At 47.2% G+C, this 23,887-nt stretch overlaps 1 protein-coding gene across 1 annotated transcript in view; it reads left to right on the top strand.

The window, feature by feature from the left end:
* The window catches only part of LOC1270274 (protein glass), a 64,236-nt gene that overhangs the window by 3,795 nt on the left and 36,554 nt on the right, over positions 1-23,887 (top strand). The gene's annotated exons all lie outside the window — the stretch shown is intronic.

The following is a 23,887-nucleotide window of genomic DNA, read 5'->3' as shown; positions in this document are numbered from 1 at the left end:
CCGGATATCGATTACCAATCGTGCTCAATGAACCGAAGCATCAATTCTTAACACTCCCGGTTTTATTTGGTGCCTCATCCGGTTTCGGTTACACCCAAGAGTCTAATAAAAAAGCAACAACAACAACATACAAAAACCGTCCATTGACTGACCTCGGGAATGCGATCGATTCCGGGGGGAAAGATGCCATTTCCGAACCGTAAACATAATCAAAATCAAAGCCATGTGCCATTTCGCCCCATGAACGGGCACGGTTCTTGGGGGGGAGGCGTTGTCCTCAATTTTTGTTGCATCATCCCACGGGAGCTGACCGAAGGAGCTGACCCGAAATGGGGCTGGTTTTGATATTTTCTAGTCCAACTTCCCTCCAAACGCTTTCTTTTTCACAGGCGGAAAACTGAAAAAGAGAACACAGCGAAAATGGCCCGAAAGGGCAGTCGTGGAATCATCCTGGTGGCTCATTTTCATTAACACGCACTTCTGTCCGCTGCTGCGAGCTGGTACAAAACGGGGCAGGCCCCAAACCATGTCTGGCTGGCGTGAAAGTGGCAGAGACCGCGGGGAGGGGGAAAAGCTAACATTTATTTTGCTTCCCCAACGCTTCCTCACCAAAAATAAAAGCGACGAAACGCACATCTTCTGGATGTGCCGAAAGACCCGTCGGCACTCGCCCGGCTAGGTGGCAATAAAAACGGGAAATAAAGCAGCGGCGGCAGAATTTAAAAGCATCCGCGCGTCTCCGTGCTGCAGCTTTACGGCCCGTCGGGATTAGGGGCCTGGCCCGGGGTTTGCCTTGGTGCTGCAGCTTAAAGGGCAGTCCGAGCGCGTTTGTTTTTTTGTTGTTGTTGTTGCTTCCCCCTTGATTCCTAAACATTCACTGGCCGCTGGGGTTTGGGTGGCGCGCGCGAGAGAGAAAGTCGCCACTGACGACGTGATGTTGTTGCTTTGAAGGTGGAAGAACAACCGGTGGAAGATATTCCCCAAACAAACCCGGCCCTGGGTCCTTCCATCGTCCATCGTCTGAAACCGGACATGGAACGGAGAAAGGAGTGGCGGAGTTTTCTTTTTATGGAAAATTGGAAATTCGCAATCGGCAGTGGTGCGCTGCCCCCACTGCGCTGGACCGAGTCAAATGAAGTTGAAAGGTTCAGTTCATTCGGCTTTCGGTGTTGCAAAAGTTTGCGTTCTCGTCGGTGGCGGGGAATGGAAGGCAACACTGCGGCATTCCAAGGGTCGTTCCAAGAGGCAGGAAGCTAAAAAGGCATTGGAAGGGGGGGGGGGGGGCTGGGAGCGTTGACTGCTTTTATTGTTATTCCGGCCGTTGCTGCTAATGGGCACCGAATAGTATTAAGTAGGAACGAGCGCTCCGGCTCTGTTGTTCCGTCTTTCGTCTACACAGGGCGAGAATGTGAATTGAATGTGATGCTACGGCTACTGCTGCTGCTGCTTCTACTTCATTCCAGGAGTGTATTCTCACACCGCCACACCAAGTCCGCTCGTCAGCAGACCTTTCGCCAACGTTCTGGGTGGGAGGAGGTCATTCAAACTGACCGGTGGACGGGCGACGGGCGTCGGCCGGCCGAACGAAAACGGTATCAAATATCCAATTATGTTTGCGTCATCTTGTTATACATTCTGGCGACTTTATGTCTATTAAGGGACCCATATAACAGGTCTCCCAAATGGTTTGGGCGATTCGAGAGTGCACCCGCCCCATGCTCACCTTCGACCACGGATCCCGTTTCCTCTATTTCCCTTTCCGCACAGTGACCGATCTGCCTTTCGCTCGCTGTTGTAGTGGAGCGGAGATGTTGGCTGTTTGCTGAAACTACTCAAACTACCATCACATTAGCTGTTGCGATTTTTAGAACCATAGAAACCATAGACATCGGTCGGAAGGTTTCGTGATTTTTTTGTGAAAAGCAGTGTGACTGTATCGCACCTCGCAAGATGTTTTCCCGTTTTCGAGAAGGTTTTGGTTTTTTGTTAGTTTGTTGTTTCGAAAGATTTCCACCTTCTTTTCGAAAGCGTACACATGGGACTTCTGGGGACAGAAGTTGACGTTTCTCGTTGGCTTTCAGGACGGAATTACGGACAGCCGAAAAGCAAACGCACATTTAAAATGGAGGGAAAACATTTTTGCGTGCTCTCGCTGGGCTAACGGGCGAAACTACATTGGCAGCAAATTATGGTGCGACGTGCATCCGCAGTCATACGTGACAGTTGGACAGGGCGGTGCGGCGCACGATTTTGTGCCGATATCTGCTCCGGTAATCAGTACGGGATGGACCTTACATTCGTTAATGCTTAAAGGGACGAAAGAGTGCTGAACAGGGGGCAGTAAATTGGTGTTTCAAAATTGGGCTCCAAAAAGGTTTTAATGGAGTTTTATGGCAAATCGATGTGCGTTTCGGCGTGCTCCGGCAGCTAATGGACACGCAAAATCCACTACGGAAAGGCGGATTGCATACTGTTAGGCGCTTTCGCTTGTACGGCAATGACAATGCAGCTTCTCGGCTCATAAATTACACACACACACGCTCGGAGCTGTGAGCGGAGCGAGGGGTGGAAAAATATTGAATGAAAACAATTATCAGACAGCGGGCAAAAGCGTAATCGATAGCGAGTGAAAGTTGTCCCGCAATCGGGGTGTAAAAATAACACAAAAAAGAAGGCTCCGGTACGTTAAAACAGCAAACACTTTTCTCGTTTGCACCGATTATGTTGCCCCTGTCGCAGCAAGCAGTCGCCATAAAGAAGGGCAAGGTGTCAAGGGGTAGCAGGATGGATTAAAAAATCAATAAAAACAGAATTTTTCTACCACCCTCTACCACGGGTGCGTGGAATGCGGCGACGGCATTCCCAATCGCAGCGCGCAAAAATCAATTTCATATTCGCCCATCCGATCGCGCTGCCTTGTTCCACTTATCAATGCATAAAATATGCAAATCGAACCGAAATCCAAATAAATTTACACCCAACCAGCGCTTCGCCACCGAGCGTTCGGCAGCAATGGTAGGGGACGCGTCTGTTTTCCAGATTCCTTTCACGCTGATGCGATTTATCGCACTCGCTCGCTCGCTTCGGTGTGTTCCATTTTGCATCGGACCGCTATTTTCCAATGATTTTCCACCGATTGACGTTCGGCAGTCATTTGCAGTGCAGTGTTGGGTGCCATTTAGCTTCCTCTTTTTTTGCGTCTTTTGCCTCTCATGCCATCATGCCGTGCCGTTGTGGGTGGGCATAATGCAGCGATTTTACGATTGGCGCTCACTCGATGACGACGACGCGTGACGATGGGCGAAGTGCTGCAGTTGTCTCGGAGTGTGGAAAATCACTCGAACGGAAAGTCGGAAAATCTGCATTCTTATGGCGATGCTTGGTCTCTCCCACACAGACACACAATCACACTCTCTCTCCCACTCTCGCCTTTGTGAAGGCCACTTCTCGTTCAATGGAATGGTGAAGTGTAAAGTGTCGGAGACGGAGATGACGGATTAACGGACGTGGATGAATTTATGGTTTCTGGTTCTGTTGTTTTCCGTGAGCGCGCGCGTTTGCCTTTCAATCGAGCTTTTTTTCCTTTCTGCCCCGAGCATGGCCATGCCGGTGGTGATGCCGGCGGAAAAGGATCAATTTTCCCACTCTTCACCGTTCAGGATGGGAGTTCAGTGGTATTGTAAAGAAAAAAGTAGAACGCTTTGTAGGACGCCTTCCCACCGGTAAGCATTATGGACACGGCTACCACAGTTGATTTAATGACCGTAATGTGTGCGTCTGGATAATGACAATCATTTCCCCTCACAAAAGGGGAACAAAAAATGGAAATAAAAACAGGAAGGAGCAGTAAAAAAAAGCAACCCATCATTGCATGAAAAAGCTTTAAAAAATAACATCCCTTTTTTTTTTTTTACTTTTACGCTTAAGGTACTTATCTGATTCTTGGCGCTGTGTGTGTGTGTGTGTTGTATGGAAAACAGAAAAAATACCGTGCTTATGCCAATCGATCGGTTTCGAATAAATCGATTCCATGCGGCTTACATTCCTCACACGAACGCACTGGCCCCTTTTGGTGCTGTGCGGTGGGAGAAATTATGTACAAACGGCGCGGCCATGGCGTGTGTCTGCCGCATCGGCTACGGTTTTTATTTAATCGCGGAAATTGACAAACGATAACCTCAGGTTCAGCTGCTGTTGCTGGGGTTGGGTTCGGTCCCTTCGGACGCTGCACAGGTTGCCAGTTTCCCTCGTTGCATAATCGATTCGTTATCGAACGGCCCGGATGGCACGGTTTTTATTTTAAGCTCCGCGTGTGCGATGTGTCTGCCACGGTGGGCCGTGCCAAGAATGTTTTAAGATGATGCAATTGATCGGCCCGGTTCAGGGACGCAACAGTTTTGTGGGAAGCATGTCGCACTAAAATATTGACCCGTGTCGCTAAGTGCTGGAAAATGGTAATTGGTCAATTTGTGCTGTGTGTTTAGACAAAGTTTTCAAATGATGAGTGAAGTGGCTCAAAACTAAAGTGTTGTTTGAGAAATTGTCAGTATTGTGTATTTATTATATAAATGTGAATAAACAGTGTAAAACAAACAAACCTGTCTAATCGTATGTTATGATAGAAGAATTGATGTCTTTTAGCGAAATAATGTATAGTCCATTGCATACATTTAGGCGCTATTTGTTGAATTTATTTTTTATGTAGTAATTGACAATTTTTGTACACATTATCTGCCTTTTCAAATGAAAACCTGATTGAAATGTATTTGTTCCTGGCGAAAATTTATTATTGTTTGTATTGGGTAACTTTTTGGATTTAGCTCGGTTCTATAGAAAAAACGCCTAAAGGTATGCAGCACATTTGCTTATTGCCTCACATGGAAAAGTCCGTTCAGCAATAGTTGGGCCAGAGATAGAAGAAATATGCCTCAATATTAACTGAAAAGTTTAAAACAAAATGCAAAATGTTGTCTTTCTTCCAATATATCCAGCAAATCAATTGAAACATCGTTTTTGCAATCAATAACACTTACCAGTGGCCTCACACAAACGGAAGAGTGCAAATGCTACAAGCAAACGATTGCTTTCGCTGCCCACTCTTGAATGCGCGGGGTCATGATCGGTAATTATTGCCATCCAATAGGCAATAAATTATTAATCGAACATTGCAGCGCAGAACACTCCCGCTTGGCTCTCATTAGCCGTGCGGTGGAAAATGAAACGAAAGACGAAAGCAGCGACTAAAAGTGCGACCGAAATGCCACACATTCAATCAGCCTACAACAACCGCTGGGGGGCGCGCATAAGACCACCCTGTTGCCCCTGTGGGTTGTTTATAATTACTAGTAGCGTTCGGTGTGTGTCCGTGTTGTCGCGGGCACGGAAACCGATAACGCTGCGGACGATTTGCGTGCCAAATTGTATCCATTTTGAAAGCGCATCCTGAGTGAAAATAGACACCACTTCGGTGGACAGTGATAAGGTGCACTGTGCTAACACGAGGAAGGAAGACAAAAAACCACGCCAAACTGGGTCCGGCGTGGCATGTTTGATTATTTATACGAGCGCCCTGCCCGCTCTGTACATGTGCATGCAGAATTCATTCTTCGCTCGTTATTAAATCGATTTACGTTCGCGCTCGGCGCGCGCGATGAGTCCCGAATCGATGACGGCGCTGCCCAGGTGTGCACGGTCCAGGTATCGAATGTTCAATTTGGCCAGTACATGTTGCTTCCGTCTGTGTTTTTTTTTTATTGCGCGCGTATGTGTTGCAAACGTTCCCGTCCCCGGCTTGAAGGTGAAAGTAAACCCCATCAGAAAAGCGGGATAGTGTCCCCGCGTGTGTCTGGTTCGATTGCGGAGGACTTTGCATTTTTTATCAACAATACAACAAACCTCCGCCCTGCTCGGTGGGTTTACGGTGTCGAACATCGAAAGGTTACCATCCCTCGCTGGGGGAGGTATGTGTTTTTTTTGTTGTTTTCTGAACTGGAAATTTGCATCCTTTTTACCCGTTCAATGTCCTTTCTGGCACCTCGGATCGGAGCGGCATTTTCATTGATTTCATCGCCTGGAAGTGGATGGGGGATGACGGTTGGTGGGTGGTACGGTCGGGATGTTTACCTGCCCAACCGGAGCTGTCTGTGTCCGCTCGTCACAGACACAGTGAGGGTGGGCAGGTTGGGTTGGTCCGGGTTCACCCGAACCGTGGCGTTGCGAAATTTGTCTGCTTTAGTTAATTTTAATTTAATTTTCACGTACAAGCATCGGAGATGGCCCTCGATTGGGGGCGAGGGATTGTCCATGTGGAATATGCTCTCTTTCGCCCTTTCTCGCATTGTCGCTCTTCCTCTTACACAAGCGAAGGTTGCTGGATGGTTGCCGAACCAATAAAGCGATCCTTCATGCGTGGAAAAAAGGACATGGCGGAGGGTGATGGAACCCCTAGACACACAAAACGCTGATGTTGTTGTTGTACTGTGACCGGGAGGATATGCTTTTTTTCTCTCTCTCCATACATATTGCCAACCCACGCATCTCACCCCCCTCCTGGCTATTTGTCTCTCGTTAGCACAGGTCCACGCTCGCGTTAGGTTTGCTGGCTGCATTCATGTATTATTACGATGATTATTGCTGTCGTAGCTGGTCCGGCGGACACAAAAACGGACCTCGCACATCCCTCCCCTTTCTGGGCACACTTTTGTCCCCGGGGTTGCAGTGTTTCGCGTTTTTGGCTTCATGATTTATTTCTTCGTGCGCTTCGGCTCGTACAAATCCCTCGCCACGGCATCGGAAAAGAATCAGCATCCGTGTGTGTGTGTGTGTCGTTGTTGCTGATCCGAGTATTCGCGGACCAAAGGAAATGGGATGGAGTGGAGAGAAAGCAAAAAAGAAAAAGAAAACGTCTCCATGTTGGACCGGGCGGCTCATTTCCATTTACGTTTTTTTTACGTTTTGGGCCTTTTCCGGGGTACTGGAGAAGCACTGCCAGCACGAGAGTGGCATCGTTAACAAAATCAGATCCGGATCCGCCGGTACGAATCCGCGCCGGCACGACCGGAACAAACCGTTCGGACAAGATAATTTATGCTATAAATAATTCCACAATCGGTAAATCTCTCCTTGCGTGCGTCCGTTTGCCCGTTGTGGGCAAGCTGGGTTAAGTGTATGTGTGTGGGTGTGTGTGAGTGTTGTGTTGTTGGGTTTTGATGTAGCTGTACCGAGAGGATTGCCGTGCTAAAGGTAGCTGGTAGAATGTTGTCCCTTCGTTGGGCTTTGTATGACAAAACTGAATAAAAAGAGAAGGAGTTTTGTTGTATTTCTGTGTGTGTGTGTTTGTGTCAGAGCATTCCACAACCATTGTTGTTGTTGTTGTTGTTGTTGGACAGGGACAAAGTGGAGTAAAAATTGACCGTGAAAAGCCATGCGTGCGTCCTGCCCGGGGAATGATGCTAGAAATTTAATCCCCCCAGCCTAGTGAAGCCACCATTACAGTGGAGGTTGAAATGCTTTTACTTATTCTACACAATGTTTGGGTATTAGAAAAACGTAATATAAATGAATGTATTTTCAACTCCATGCAACCGCTCGGGGCGGGCAATCTAATTTTGATTTAAAGTCAAGAGGATCGTATTATTTCATTGACAGTTTTACAATGGAGCTAATTTAATGAGGCATTCCGGGATTCAGTCCAGGACCCGGGTACGCTTTTTTTTGCTTGCTTGCTCCCTTATATCCGGAATGATAAATATCGCCGAGACCCGAGACGGAAGGGAAAACAATCATGACCATCATCTATTTCACTCACGTTCCCTGTTGCGCCCGGAAGCCCCAGTACCCGGAAATGTCAACCCGTTTCAGTGGAGGTACTGTTGGACAGTGGGCGAAGCAGAAGGATGTTTGGAACAACTCGAGCGGAACACCTTAAAAAACTGAACCGATGAAAAAACGAAAAAAGAAATAAATCGTTCAATCCGGCCTCTACTAGTGTTTCGTGGAGTATCAACTTCACCAGCTCCTGTCATTAGAGTTTTGGTCAAGCCAGCAGAAGGCAAAGAGAAACCTTCCTGCTCGCTTCTGTACACCCTGTTTGCCGCAGCGCAACACAGTGAAAGTCTCCGGACCAAAACTAAGGATTGTCGCTTTTTCACCGTCCGCTTTTCCCGTTTACTGCTCCCGGGAAAGAGAATTGGGGGGAAGCCACTGTTGCCTGCAATGTCCTGTTGTTTTTTTCTTTCTTCTTTTTTTTTTTGGGTGACGAAAATAATCGATCCAAACGCAACAGAGCTCCTAAAGCGGGTCAGTCGGCTGGGGAAAAGGAAGGGGCGAAAAAAGGGTTTTCCCCAAAGATAAAGAACGTGCGATAAAAAGCAGTTGGCCATAACCATAACCATAAATCCCGTCACTTGCGTCACTTTGCCCTGGGCGGAGTGGGGAAGAGAGGGAACTGCGACAAGGGCCCGAAAGCCCCGGTGGACAATCCAGAATGGTGGTACACTTGTACGCTTGTGCGCTTGTGTTTCCCAAACCCAAAGCGGTGAAGCTCTTTAAGATCGGTGGCAGGAGCACTGATATAACCGTAATTCCTCTATCTTTTGAGCTGTGTTTGCCGAAATCTATACCCAAATGGCAAAGGTGAGGACAAAGCAGACCGAAGGTATGGCCCTCACAAACACATGAGCCCAACAAGTGAAAAATCGCGTAATTTTGTTGTTTTTTGGTGCTCAACAAAAGGGATTTTATACGTCAATTTGATGCAACCACCGAATTTAAAGTGAAAATGCGTGAAAATGCGTGGCACAGCGGTGACAATGCTTTCGTTGCCCGGGGCGTGCAAAGTCCGTGTGTTCGGATCGTGTGCAGGGATTCGAATCTTTTTTTTTACTTTACTTTACTTTACCCCTCAAATATGTAACTATCATGCGAACGGGGGCGACCGGACTTGTGGGCTTGCCGAAGTTTTACCGCGCCACCTTTTGTCGCCTTTGTGTCATGGTCGGGCACGGTGGGTCCCTGGTGCAATCACATCAGGAACCGGGGTTGACACTCTTCCCGACACTTCCGGTCGCATCCAGCCCCCGTCCCACATCGAATAATTTAAGCTTCTTATGAGGATTAATACCTCCCTCCCGGTGCGGCGAGGGGACGGCACAAATCGTCATGTAGGTGGCCGATAGCCCGACTCTACCAGCCATTTGTTCGTCCGGCATTCCGATTCTGGGAGATCCAGCCCGGACGGGACAGGCGCGCAGCGCAAAGTTTGGACGCCACAAACTTTCGGCCCAGGGCCCGGGGCAAAACACCCAGGGGCAAGAAAACACATTTCACACTAAGCTGCTGCCGGGGGGTGGGGTTTGGGCCTGCCCACATGACCAAACTCAACCATGGCGGTTGGATTTGGTGATATCGGGCCGGCCGACCCATTCGGCCGGGTACCGTAATTTTAGTTTTGCGAATCATTAAAAATTCATAAAATTTTATCGCAACTGCTGCATGCATGCAAAGGCAGGCAAAGACGAATTTATTGCTGTACGGTGGTGAGTTTTTGTGTGCATTTTTACGACGCACTTGTGTCGACAGCAATGGCTTACTTGGTTGGGTTTTGGCTTTGTTGTTTGTTGATATCATGATGCGATTGCATACTTTTAGGCTCATATGGTTGAAAGCCGGACTGGAACGGTACTAACGATTACAGCACAGTCTTGAAGTTGATGCTCACATAATACCCCAGCAATGAGGTTGGAAAGGGTCAAAGAAGGACAAATGAAACTGTTTCCTTAAGAATTAATTCACCCTTTACGGTGGACAAATTAATTAAAATAAATTCAATTTATTGTCTCCAGGAATGCAGTCCGAAACCGTTCTTGTTTGAAATGATTTTAAAACAACTAGAATTCAGTAGAAAATTAACAAAAGAATGAATTGATTCCAGCAGCTGCATTCGATTCCCCTTACTGCTAATTAGTTATCTCGTCCCGCTCGGCAAAAGTTTGCCTCAAAACGCTAGGCCTCCGTTTGCACAACAAAAACAAACGGCACTCAACCCTCATCGAAATCATTCGATTTACACGATTTGCTACGTGCCTGCATGTTTTACGTTGATTAAAGATTCCGTTTTAATTATCGTACGGACCAAAAACTCCCCCTTTCCCTTTGGCAGCGTGAGCCATAGCTTCAGAAGGATTAAACCGGCTGTGGAAGCCTGCAACTTGGGAGTTTGGGATGCAATTTGGAGGGCTGAAAAAAAAACAACAGCAAAAAAACCTCCAACGCAAATCCGGAAGATAAAAGAACACTAGCCGTGTGCGTGACTGCACTTCAAATCGACGGCTGCCCCCGTGATTTGATGTCGAAGATTCGGAAATTCCACCTTCCTGCTCTTTGCATCGGCACAGGTTTGCTGCCGCACGTTCGCACGTTATTTGATTGTTATTTGTGTGCCGGCTTCCGTAGGCCTTTTTCTTGCCACCACGAGCTGAGCCAACCCCAGCTGTGTCCCTTCCTTGGCTTCCTTTTAACACCCCCCCTTGTGCTTGATGACAATTCCAATCTCATTAGCGAAAGCGATACTCTGTGTTTCCCCAAGCAATCGGAAGAGTCCCGAATGTGTCGAAGACGAAGAGAGTTCATTGCCTGAACTCTACCACCGTGTGAGGTGTGATACAGAGCTTGGGAATAGTTTTTTTTCTTGAGGTGACAGTTGCTGTTGTTTGCTGCTGCTACTGGCTATCGTTAAACTCAAATTTCAATCACCCTAAAACGCACCCCGAACACCCTTATAGCCGCCCTGCCCGAAGAATCAAAGGCTCGGAAAAGAGCAGCTTCGTTTGTACCTTTTCTTTTTTTTAACTTCAATGTGCAAAGCATGCCGGTTCTAATCAACAGTTCCAACCGGGTTCGGATTGCGCATTTCCTCCTCAGATTTCCCGCCTTTGCCAACGGTGTCATGAATCTGGAGAAGAGTTGAAAGATCTCTTTGATCTATTATTCGTGTTAATAATTTAAATTCGCATCGGTAGGGAGCGCTCACCCACACGCGGTCCTTTGCTCATGCATACACACACACACACACACACACACACACACACACACACACACACACACACACACACACACACACACACACACACACACACACACACACACACACACACACACACACACACACACACACACACACACATACACACACGCACACGAGAACGAGACACTGGGATTTACCGGGTAGGACTCGATGTCGTAGGCTTTACTGGCCCGAGGTGATGTGCCAAGCAGGTTGATGCTTCTCCTCTGTACGTGTGTGTGTGTGTGTGAGAGAGAGAGAGAGAAAGAGCGTGAAAGGATTGAAAAACAATCTGCTAATAGATTGGAAATGGAATGAACTTCGCCCCGGTGTCATCTATATCTTTCTTCCGTGAAATGAAAACCGGCCTAACGAGAGCACACGGGTGTGCACGAGTGCCTGGGAAAAAGAAAGCAAAAAAACGCAAAAACACACACACACACACACACACACACACACGAGAGCTTTACAGTAATGGAAGAGTTTTTTTTTTGCCGTAACGAACGTGCCGTGGGATTCAGGACGGCAGGTGGCATTAAAACGAGTCGCGACTGCCTGCGCTGGTCACGGAAGCAAACACGCGTCCCCGAAGCGCTTTCCACTGTACCGGCCGGAGCACGGGAAGGGAGTCTAAAATTGATTACATTCAGCGATACTGCCTGGCAGTCGGATACTTTTGATCTGTATCGTGGTAGCCGCGATTCGCACCGACCACGGTGTTTGAGAAGCGAGCAGGTTGAATGAAAAATTTAATATGCCCACGCAAAACAGCGGCTACAGCCGGAGGGTGTGGGCACCATATACCGAGAAGCGATTGAAATTAAATTTGGCACTAATTAACAGCGCGTGGCAACAGGTTCATGAGGGGGTGGAGTTGAGGAAGACATGAGGGGAAAGGGGGGGGGGGGGATCATATCCTCCCTCCGTGAAGTGTTGGTGTAAAATTTAATTAAGAGCAAAGGTTGAGGGAATGCCGCGAGTCTGGAGACTGGCGATGCGTGGATGGTGTTTTCGGAGCATCGAGGGAAATATTTACGTGTATCGGGATTTTTCTGCAGCCCCAACCCCCACCGGCCCACGCCGTCTGCCAGTGTGTATGATTTGTAAATGGTTCGACGAATTATTGAGCAAAAATTATCGCTCACAAAGCGTGTCGTGTGTAAAACGGGGTAAACGCTTGGGCGAATTCGTGCTTGCTGTCAGCCTAAATATAGGCAATGTGTATTACTTTAAGCAAAGCCTGCTTAAGAGGGTACCGTTCGGCTTGCAAAACGATTTGTTTAGAATTTAAACAGAAGCAACAAAAATGCAAAATGTTATTCTTTTGCTTATTTTTTCTGTTTGCTTGTCTCATAAACCCTTCAACGCTTGAACGGCGTGTCTTTAAGTCCTCACACTATGGTATGGATATTTTTCGCCCTAATACACACACACACAAGCCAAACACAGCGGCAGTGTGGGAAAGAATTTTTAATCAAATAACTTTTCCACTCCTCGCTTGCCAATCAACGGCGCAGGCCACTGAAGCAGCGCCCTAGGGTTTGGCACCGGTAGATCACCCAGGCCCGGCCTGAAACCCTACCAGGTCCCGGGTAAAGGGAGCAACCCCGAGGTTTTATCTAACCGGGAGGTAGATTCGCTCGGACGATAGGCTTTGACAGTGAAAATTACGAGCCGGAAAATATTCGTTGATTGAGAATAGTTGACGAGGTGCCTTGGCACGCTTGACATTGGTCGTCCGTTCGCCGGTGGGGCGGAGAGTTTATCGGCGAAAGGATTTCTGCAGCCAAAAGTAGCTGGCTGGCTGGCTGGCTGGCTGAGACTGTGGGATGGAAAGAGCGCGTAGCGCAGTAGTTTATCTTTTCGCCCGTGAGGGAAACGAAAAGCAACCTTCAGCAAAGACCAGAGGGTTAAGGTTGTTGATTTGACTTTCTTGAGAGGGTCACCGACACGGGTGGCTTTTGCCCGGGTGGCTTCCTACACATGCCGGCAAGGAAGCCCCTTTTGCTGCCGTTATTAAGATACGCTGCCGTCGTATTGATGTTTTTAATTGGATGAGTGGAAAGTCATTTGTTAATTTGAGGCGTGCACGGAGCGCCCCGTAGCCTAGACCCAATGACCTCCGCCCCTTTTTTCCGGAGCGTCATACCCGAGCCTTGCCCGGGCGTGCGGAGCGTTCGTTCCGGTGTCTTCCCGTTTTTGGGTAAGCAAAGCAAAAGTTGGTTAATGCAGGGCTTAGCAGGGAAGTGCGGGAATATTTTGTAACGCGTAACGACACGCAACTGTCTCCGTTTTAGTTGAGGTGTTTTTGGCAAAAGGTGCTGGGGGAAGCGATACATAAGCGTGTGTGTGTGTATGCATGATTGCGTCTTGGAATCGTGTCGAATCGGGATTGCAAAGTTGAAAGCCTTTAGGCTGTCGGTTAAGGTGGCAAAGACTGGAGGTTGAGCTGCTGTTGGGTTTGAAACTGTTCTCGCTTGCTCCTTCCAGGAATGGTTTCATCAACTGGATAAAACTTTGAAGCTTCCGCTCGGTTGCGGTAGCTCTCGTTAGAAAATTAGAAAGGAAAGCAATTTTCCTCTAATGATCTGTGTCGAACGCGCGCCGTTGATGTTGAAGCGACGTATGTTACATTTTTGAAGTTTATTAAAAATCGTCAAGAAGTGCTAGTATGTGGAAAAAAGGAATTTGCTTTAGTTTGTTCGTTCCTCAGCGGAAAACCTTTTTTAATGCAGAAAAATAGGAAAAGTAGATCCTATCTTATTCCTCAGGAGGAAGTCATCTGGTTTTTAATTGAAACTAAACGAAGCATTTGTGAATCAATCTGTCATCCTTTATTTTCCATTTTCATTTCCTCGCCAGCGGCTGTCACGATGCACAATGCCATCATTTAGTCTTTGTTTTGCGCAATTGGTTCATAAGAGAGTGTATGGCCAACACACTCACACATACAGAAATAGGACACGGAATGGACAGTGTTTCACTCCAGCTCCAGGGATGCTCATGGAAAAGTTGGCCACAGGAAAGCATCACAACGATACAATGATGAATAAAAATTTCATTTCCACTACCAAAACCAGGACGGATCTCACTACTACAAAAAAGACACAGTGAGACAGAAGACGAACCCTTGTACGAAGGCGTGAAACAATGGTGCGGCCTCAAACGTCACGAGCGCGTGGGCACCCGGGCGCGTTCAACCGTTCTCGGACAGTTTTCATCTCGGTCCGGTGGAGTTTGTCTCGCGCGCTCGCGCCTGCTGACCTTTCCTGTCCAGCGTCCGGAACCTCTTCCCTCACCACCATCGAAAACAATGGCGCAAACTGAACCATTTCCAGTCCAACACATTAATCAAAATGTATGCTCAATAAGACCACAACAAAGCTGAACCATTTTGGGGTTTTGTATGTGTGTGTGTGACTGTTCATGTCCTTTATGTTTTTCATCCCTCCTTTTTTTTGGGTGGGTTCCCATTTCCCACTGCTTGCGCCACTGTCGCCTTGGACTCGGATGTCGGAAATAGCGAAACCTGTGGCTGGGACGGAACCCGAGTGGAAGGGCTTTTTGTTTTCTGTTATTGTTGAAAATAAAGTAAAAATAACATGTACCCAGCTTTTGGGGTGCTTCCACGGGGAAGGGCAAGCCTGCCGGAACAGACATTGGATCCGTTTGGCTGTTCGCGAATGTACGTGTGTGTGTACAAACCGCGGAACCGTTTGGAGGTGAGAATCGAACAATGCAAACCATCACCGGGGCCAGTTTGGGCAAACCGAACGAGATAAGCGAGAGCGAAAGGGTGGGCGCAAAAAGGATTCATCCCTTGCGGTGCGGTGGAAAAAGTTTGCTCATTCCTCGCAGTGGTCAAAAGCACTGAGCCGTAACTTCGACGCTCGGAGAGGCGGCGAGGAAAGATGCAAAAGTCTCCCGCTCGAATGAGTCCGAAACTGTGGCAGAAATGGCAGCGAGAGAGAGAGAAAGAAAAAACGGGGCCAGCTCGGAAAACTTCCAACAAGTTAACTGCCGTTGCCACCGTTTGCTACAACCCGTAGATCTAGTTCGTGAAGCGAAGGCGTAGTGAGGACGAGCAAAGGGGCAAACCGGAATGATGACGTTCAACTGGAAACGTTTGTTACGGTGCAAAACAAAGCGAAAAACGGGCCAGGTTGGTTGGGGTATTATACCTTTTCTCCTTTAATTTTTGGTACAATGGAATGAGCAGCAGAACTAGGAGAGGTCCCACGAACCACAGGTTTTGCGGTGGTGGTAGTGGTGGAAAGCGCTGCTCACAGGTTTTCCCGGAAGCATCTCATCCGGCAGCTGGTCGTGTCCGGGACCGAGACCTGCCGGGAGGTACCGACCGGAAACGCTTTCAAACGGCGTCTCGTTGGATTTCGTTTTTGCCCTTTTTTTTGCTTTTGCCGCACAGGACCTGCCCGATTGTCCGAGCATACTTTCAGGCGGTTTTGTGGTGCTCGTTTCGCAGCATCGCTGTAAAGTTCGCGTGCGTGCTGAAGCGGTGAAATTGTGAGCGTGCGGGCGGCACCTTGACCAAACATGGAACAGCAAAACATGAAAAATCCCGCTCTCCCCGGCAACGGTGTGACGGAGCGGAAAAATTATGATCACACATGAAGGCACACCGCACCACCGGCCACACAAGGTACACATGCCTGAAGCGTGTGTGTGTGCGAGTGAGAATGGTTGTTTATTTGGTGGTTGGCAGAAACATCTTCTTTTCCCCCTTTTTTTTTGTTGGAACGAATGTACCGGGGCGATTGTTTTTCCCTGTCGTCCATTACAATCGATTCCGGTATCGGTTACCAACGGGCAGTGCAGCCGGTTGATAGGTGGCGAAGGCTTATCCTCCGACAGCGTGACGATTGGGCCGACTTCAAAGCATCGAATATGGCCCCGAGGCGTCAGATACTTCACGCACCAGGCAATCAATTAATTTCTGTCGCACTTTAGCTCATTCATCCCGTCCAAAAAAGCATAAAGGCCATAAAAACTTGTTAGAACCATGATGGATCGGGACCCGCGCCTGGTACATTGCATGTTATCCGTCTCTTTAATTTGGTTAGTTTTATGTTTGCTTTCAACGCAGAAGCAAAGTGTGAACCACAATCAGTTTGTAGTGCATGTAGATTGGGGCTGATAAAACGAAAGGCACACACATACAATCTTAGTTCTCCTTCTTCGCGTCACTCCAAAAACAAACATTCACTTCTAATAGAGCAATAGCCAGCCCGGTCCCCGTATCACACACTTAGAGGGTTCGCAAAGCAAGGTGCAGGGTTTTAATGTGAATTTTTAAGAAAGCCTAATCCCTCCCAACTACATCCTTTCCCAGTTGGTGTGGCGTCATATTTTAGGGCTCCTTTTGGCTCCGCTTGATAGGGCCAGGCCCTCGCTTCCGGCAGCACTACGGGTACATTGACGCTAAGCACGCCAACTGGCGTCGCTGTCCCCCTCCTTCCACCGACCCCTGCACTATCCCTCGAAACAGGAACCGGATGTCCGGTTTTGGTTTGGGGCCACTTGACTCGTGATTTTTCGGAAAGGACAGAATGAAAACTTTAGCGCGGCGAAATGGTGCCTGCGGGCTTTGCCTACATTTAGGCGCTTTTCGCTCGAACGCTGTCGCTAACTGCGGGAGCGTCGGTGGTGGCCGGAAACGGGTGGATATAAATTTGAGCACCCAAATAACATACTTTACACGTTGGAAATCATTAAAAACACACACACACACATACACATTTACATACGTAAAGTGGCAATGCAGAGCGGCGCACGTGGGCATGGCGAAAGTGTCCAAACAGGCGGAACATTTCCATTTTATCCCTTCGCAAGGCAAGTCGGTTGCTTGCGAGGGTTATTAGAAATGCTTCTTCTGAGTTACTCTGTTTGTGTCTGTATGTGTGTGTGTGTGGAGTGGGGTGGGATCGTACAATCGTTCTGTTATTGCGACATTTCTCTGACAAGGTGTTTTTGCTTTTCCGAAAAAATAAAATAAAAATAAGCGTTGCTGTCTTTCGTACCCAAAGCAACGACTTGCTTACAGCAGTCCAAACAGGTGTGCAGGTGTCGCACACCGGAAATGGCACCCGACCAAAATGCTGAAGCATGGGGTGCGCATGGGGCGTGGTGGGCGGTACAGGCCGACGTTTCGCTAGCGATGGCAATTCATTTCATTCCTCTCCCTCACCGTGTGGATGTTTGTCGTGTTGGGCCGTAAAGCTCTTGCAAGCGTTCCGCCACGATCATATTTTATTCTAATGTGGGACACATCGAGTAAAGGATGCGCACACCCCCTTTTGCCCCGTTCCCTCCGCGTGTGCCATGGCTAGAACAATCCTTATGGATCCGCATGTTATTCCACTTACTGCAACAGCTATTCCGCAACGGGCGCGCGAGCGAAATGCCAACCACACGCGAGACGCACCTTAGTATAGCAACCCTTAGTATAGTATGCCATTTCAGCCATGCCATGGTAGTACAAAATATGTCCCACGGTAAAAATGTGCACGTTTTGTGCCGTTGTGCTTTAATATTCTTATTTACGAAGGGCTTGTTTTTCGGCGCGGGCGAACGGGGTGAACCCGCCCTTTCGTCTAGCGCGTTAGCAACGAGCCGCACACACGAGCTTTGTGGCTCGTCGCCGACGGGCACGGGACTGGGCAAAACAAAACGGGCAGGTGAATTTGTAACTGCGCGGCACCAAACGGTAAAGGTTTAACGTGCAAGGTGAATTATTGGGAAAAGCTTTAAGGTGTTTCGCACGCTTTAACTTTGGGTGAGCTGAGTGTGCTTACACGCACGAATCGAAAACGCAAAAACGCACTGGATTAAAGCGGACGGCAATGTCAACGAGTGGCTCGAGTCGAACGGTGGATTTCATGCTTCTTTTTTTCTCTCTCTTTTTCCCTTCCGTTCCAGGTGAGTGAAAGATTACGCTTTAGAGCACCGAGCGTAAGATGGATAATGGTATTTGGTAGCGGCGGCAAGAACAACAGACCATTCCTTGATGGGGCCCACTCGAGGACTTGGTTGGTCGATCCGCGTGCGTGAGTAATGCATTGAGGAAACTGGGAAGGATATACCTTTCCACCGTTATCTTGGGAGAGGGAGTGCAACAGGGAACAGGGTATAAAATTTGAAAGTATAATGCCGGCCAGACCTTCTACGCTTCATCTTCTACGCAGGGACGCGAATTTCCAATTTCCAACGCCTTTCGTCTTGTGTTTTGCTTCGGTATGGTACCGGTGAAAAACCCATTTTTCATCTCCCACTCTCTCTATTTCTCTGTCGCTTGATGCTTGTTCTTATCAAGCAAACAGGAGCCAGTGTGCTTACGGGTGCTTGCGGGCCCTGTCACATCCCATGAGAACCTTTTTGGGGACCGTCGAAAGATTCATCTTAGAAGAGATTCGGGAACATGGGGTCGAAACAAAATGATTCCTTATTAAGTGCTTGTTGACTATGACAGTTTATGAGTGTGTTGTGTGCCCTTTCTCAAGCCTCAAGGAAAGGATCGCACCGTTCTTTATGTGTTCTCCTTTTATCTCTTTGCTTGCGCTACGTACAAAAAAGGACATCGTTAAGGACATTGCCGTCTTTCCGGTTTCCGGGTAGGCAGGCTTCCAGAGGATCGGCTTAAGCCGCTTGTTGCGTCTCCATAGATCCGTGCACTGGCTCCGGTGAGAATTCGGTACAGGTGGCCGTTCCGGTTGTGGCCCGGTGGGACACGTTTAATGATGGTTCGCTGTTTTCCATCAGCGTTTTCGGAGCACTAAAAACAGGGGACATCGAGTACGCGGCGCCAGCGTTTGCTGTTAAATTGAAACATTTCTCCCACGAGTGACCATCATCATCGGTACACTTATGATGAATGATATTGACTAGAGTGCGAGAGAATAAAGGTAAAAAAAAACACATAAAACAAACCGAAAGCAAAAAGGAAAGCCACCACTCACAACAGTGTCTGTACTCGCTGGCTCGTAATGTGTACACTCATTGCACACATTAAACGCGCCCTGGTTTTTTTATTGTGGTGAAGGTGTGCTTCAAGCCTCCAAGGCTACACCCATTCCACCTACCGAAAAAATGGACCCACAAAAAATCAGCGAGTGTGAGGGAATGTGTTAAAATAAAGGATTTATATGATCCTCGTAAAAACCGCCCATCCACGGAGTGCCAGTTAGCGGCGCAATTTTTCGGGACCTTTATTTCGCGCACTGAATGAGGCAGGCTGGCAACCATGAACGACAGGGAAGAGGGAGACATGGAGAGAGAGAGGTGAAACGCGAATTGCTCAGGGAAGCATTAAAATGAAGAGCAACATTGTGGATTTGTTTTGACTGCTACTTAACTGAATTTCCTCTGCCTCGTGGTTTCCCTCGCCAAAAGGTAACCCGTATCGCTGTCACACGCGCGTGTGTGTGTGAGAGAATGCTGGGGCATATCAACCTTCCCCGGAAGGTGTTATCTTTAATCCCTCATACATCTTTTTTACAATCTCCCAGAGTATGTTTTCGTTTGTGTGTGTGTGTTTCAGTAGGTGGTGAAAATAAAAATCCCACCCACCTCAGCCCTGGTTGTGGGCACAATAAAGAAGAGTGTTAAATGAGACAGGAATGGTCTCCATTCCATCCATTCGACCGCTCCCGTCGGTAGATCGTAAAAGAAAGAAAGCTCGGAAGTGTTGCATGTGCTAGGTGTGAATCAAAGAACAGAACAAGAGAGAGAGAGAGAGAGAGAGAGAGAGAGAGAGAGAGAGAGAGAGAGAGAGAGAGAGAGAAAGGAGAGTAAAACGAGGAAGTACCCGGAAACCTTTTGGCAAACAAAACCAAGGATTCTTAAGATTATGATGGCAATGATGAGGGTTGTGTTGTGAGGGATGGTTTCAGCGCCCGTTTAAGCTGTTTTCCTAGCTCCAGCTACCGGCAGTACTAAGGTCTTATAATCCGGAGATACAAATCGTAACACTAGGTGGGATGCATTCATTTCCGGCAGAAATGGTTATATTGCTCCAAAGTTTTTCGCTTTTTTCTGAGAGCGTTTTCCGGGGGGGATGGGCGCGATAAGGATAGGATGGGCATTTTTATGAAGCGTCAAACAATTTGTTTAACATTCCGATGCAGGTGAAATGGGTTTGATTGTGGCTGCGGTGGGTGTGGGTTTTGTGATCTTAAAATTTGAAGAGCTTCTTCGCATTCGACGAAGTGCGAATGCATAATGAGTCTTGGCATAAAGTGCGTTTTAATGCGTACGTGATGAAGGTAAAGTGCTGGAAGGTAATGTTTCATTTTGAGGTTATTGTATGGTTCATATTTCGAACAGCTAGGGTGCGTAGAGGAAATTGCAGAAAAATATGATAAATGAACATATGGATGCACTGAGTCATTGAGAGGCATCGTAATTTTTTCTTGCGAGATTAATCCAGAGGCACAGTGATGGATTTCCCTTTTTATTGTATTTTGTCTATTCAAATAAGTAGATAGTAAATTCGGTTGCCGGCGCCTAAATGTATGCATAAAATGTGTTGATTAATATTTTTATTGCATATCGACAGGCGCTTCTTAGATGATATGCAATTATGCCTCATATTTTTAATTACAAAAAACATAATTCCTGTCACTCAATAGTTTCAATGGCAAAAGCAAAGGAAAAGAATGAGCAAACATAATGAATTTATGCGTTTTTTTCTATTCCAATCATAGGCAACAGATGCAAATGACACTTGAAAGTTTTTATGTTCCATGATGGCAAACGATTCGTCCTGACTCGTCAAGAAATTTTTAATCATACGTTTGCTTCTTATTTGAATATTCTACAGACAAAAAAGCTAGAAATCCTTCAACGATTTTTTTCTTCTTGATAATCATCCTCTTGAGAAATGAATTTATTTCATGTACTGAAAAAAAACCAGCATTGATGTCAAGAAAAAAACACTAAAAGTCGTCCAATCATTAGAAAGATACGATATTAAAAAAAAAGAACAAAACAAAAACACTTGATGTAACGAATCATCCATCATTTGACTGCATTTTAATTACCACCCAGTAACGCGATAGCCTGTCCACCCTTCCAGCTGTCAGAATCTAACCAGCTGACACTCATCCTTGTCTGAGAGGGTCCAGCCAAGGGACGTTCTTGTTTCTTTTAACTCTCCTTACTCTCGTTTCGCGTTATGATAGCTGTATTATTAATACCCCACCAAAGTGTTATTGTTTTGTTGCATGGGCCATGGAAGCGCGGTTCGTTGTTAAAATTTCCCGCGCGCTTCAAGTACATCCTCTCTCTCCCCTACTTCTAAAGGGGACCGAGGGACACGATGGCATTGACTTTTGGCTCGTGGGATAATCACTAATTTGCAGCTTATTGCGCGTGGCACACCGAATGGCCCGAAGGGCTACGATGACTTGCTGCTTTGGTTTGGTACCCTTCGAAGAGAGAAAGAGCGAACAAAAAAACTGTCAGCATGTTGTACGAAACAAATCAAATGGACGAACGAGGCATGAAGAAAATGGATAGAAGAAAAAAAACAACGAACCCAACCATTTCGCAATGTCGTGGATGTTGCGAGGGGAATGGTAGCACACAGAGGACACAAATGGAATTACAAGGAAGAGATGCATAAAAAAACCACTCTCTCACACACGCACACAAATACCACGCAAGCGAATTTTGTGGAGAAGGCATTTGCGTGTGTTTGTACGCTACACCTCTCATCCTCGAGTGCGCAAACCATTATGAACCTTAAATTCAATAAAACCAACTTCCAACCTAGAATGAGAGCTCAGCGCTGCGGGTGAGAAGAAAGCTGCGAAGGGACGGGTACAGGCGGGGATATATTAGGAATTCAAGCGAGCCACGGGACTCGAGGGAACCTTTGCTTTCCCTGCCTCCCCGGAGGAAAGTGAGAGTGTGAAAAGAAAAACACACTTATCCCACCACCGAAGTCTCCGAAAGCGACGAACAGAAAGGAGAAAAAAAAAAACAAATTTAACAGTAACGCATTCAAACCGTTTCCCCGTAAAGACATCGGGCTGTTTTTTTTTCACTCCCTACTCCCATTCCCGCTACAACTTACAATGAAAAGCCACACGGCACGACGTCCATCCATCAACTCAATCATTAGGATCTATTCATTACACGCGATTCGCTGCTTTATTTGATTTTTGCTCGTTGTGGGTTTGGCGCTCGTCGGCGGAGTCGTCGTTTGGCGGATGAGTGTTTCCTTTTTTTCTGTCATCCACTTGCTTGCTGAGCGTCCTTGCTTAGAGTGTGCACAATCGTTCGTTGGTTTTAAGGTTTAATACTGCCAGAGAGATGTGTGCGGTAAAAGGAGCGCAAAAGCAGGGGGAACGAGAGTTTGTTTTTGTCTCTAAACATGGTTTTGTTTGCAATAGCTTAAAGCAAGAAGAGCACGTATTGAAATGAAACGTACACGCTTATCGTGTGGGATTTGTTGTTAGTTGTTGTTTTTCACTAGCGAACGTACGGTGCTTTTGTCCTGTTGATACTTTTCTTCCGAGACTGGCGCTCGGTTGAATTATTAATTTATGCATCGTTGAAAGAAGTCGTTTGCTGCTTTCCACACGTGATGACTTTCTTACCATTCCAGTGGCTGACCATTTCTCCCTGTCCGCTGGAGGATGATAATCAAAAATTCCTACAAACAGCCATTTTCGGGTGCGCTTTCGAGCCAATGAATTGAGCAACTGTTTTTTTTCCGGCAGGATTAAGTCTGCCGCCGAAGCAAACGCCGAAGAAACGAACGAACAAAACAAACACAAACAAGTGAGCAACAACGACAATGAAACAAAAAGTGTAGTCCAAAATTAGCCGAAAATCATTTGTTGGCCTTCATCGGTCCCAAATCGCTCCCTGCTCACGCTGGTGGGAGGGTTGAAATTTGTTTGACTTCCTGCAAAACCATGCCGGCCACCGGTGGCTGGCAGCGAGCGAAGAAGAGAAAGTCGAGCGGATTAAGTGGCCATACGCTTCGGGAGGCGAGGAGTAAGATGATGACGATGATGATGATGATGGTGGTGGCGCTGGTCCATGGAGAAATGGACGCCGGGCTAAAAAGCGACCATTGAAAATGGTAAATGTTGTTCTTTCCTTGCCATCACCAGTTTCGCCCCTTTTAGAGCTCAAAAAAAGACGAAGAAATTCGGTGTGTGTGTGTTTTTGTGCTCTTTCTCCAGGCTTTGTTTACTTCGTTGTGTTTTGCCCCGAAGGGTGAGGTGCCTTGATTCATTCGCACCTTTCGGAAATTCTGTGTTTTGCTCGCAGCCGGGCGCGTATTCTTGCATCCGGCTGCGATATGAATAATTATTACTTTGGCCGAAGAATGGAAATTAGGGATTTGAAGCGGATGGCGGGGAGTGCGACTGCTGGCTGGGACCGTAAGCGTTGTGGGTTGCTTTCTGCCTCCTGCTGACTCTCAGGAGACTCACTTCTGGCCCGAGTATCTATCATCGTTGGCTTGGGGGAATATACAAATAGCACAAACTTCCTTCCAAGCCTCGGCGAAGGACCAGCGGGAGGGATGAAAAAGACGCTAAAAACACACAAACAAGTCACACAAATTTGGTGACCAATGGTTCTTTAAATGTGTATGTGTGTGTGTGTACAAGGTTTATGTTTGCTGGTTGAACGAACCAAGCTAGAAAGGCAGTAAGGCATACAACTTTCACTTTCCAGTAGTTGAGCGATTCGTTTTTTTCACCTTTTCATTTTTGACTAATTTCTTGCCTTCGTTTTGGGGGGGAAGAGAGTGCCCGTGGAGAGGGTTTGAATATTTTAACACTACCAAAC

The sequence above is a fragment of the Anopheles gambiae genome, chromosome 2, assembly GCF_943734735.2.
Source record: "Anopheles gambiae chromosome 2, idAnoGambNW_F1_1, whole genome shotgun sequence".
Taxonomy (NCBI): Eukaryota; Metazoa; Arthropoda; class Insecta; order Diptera; family Culicidae; genus Anopheles; species Anopheles gambiae.
Note: the sequence above shows the minus strand (reverse complement) of the source record. Positions and strands in the feature narration are given on the sequence as shown.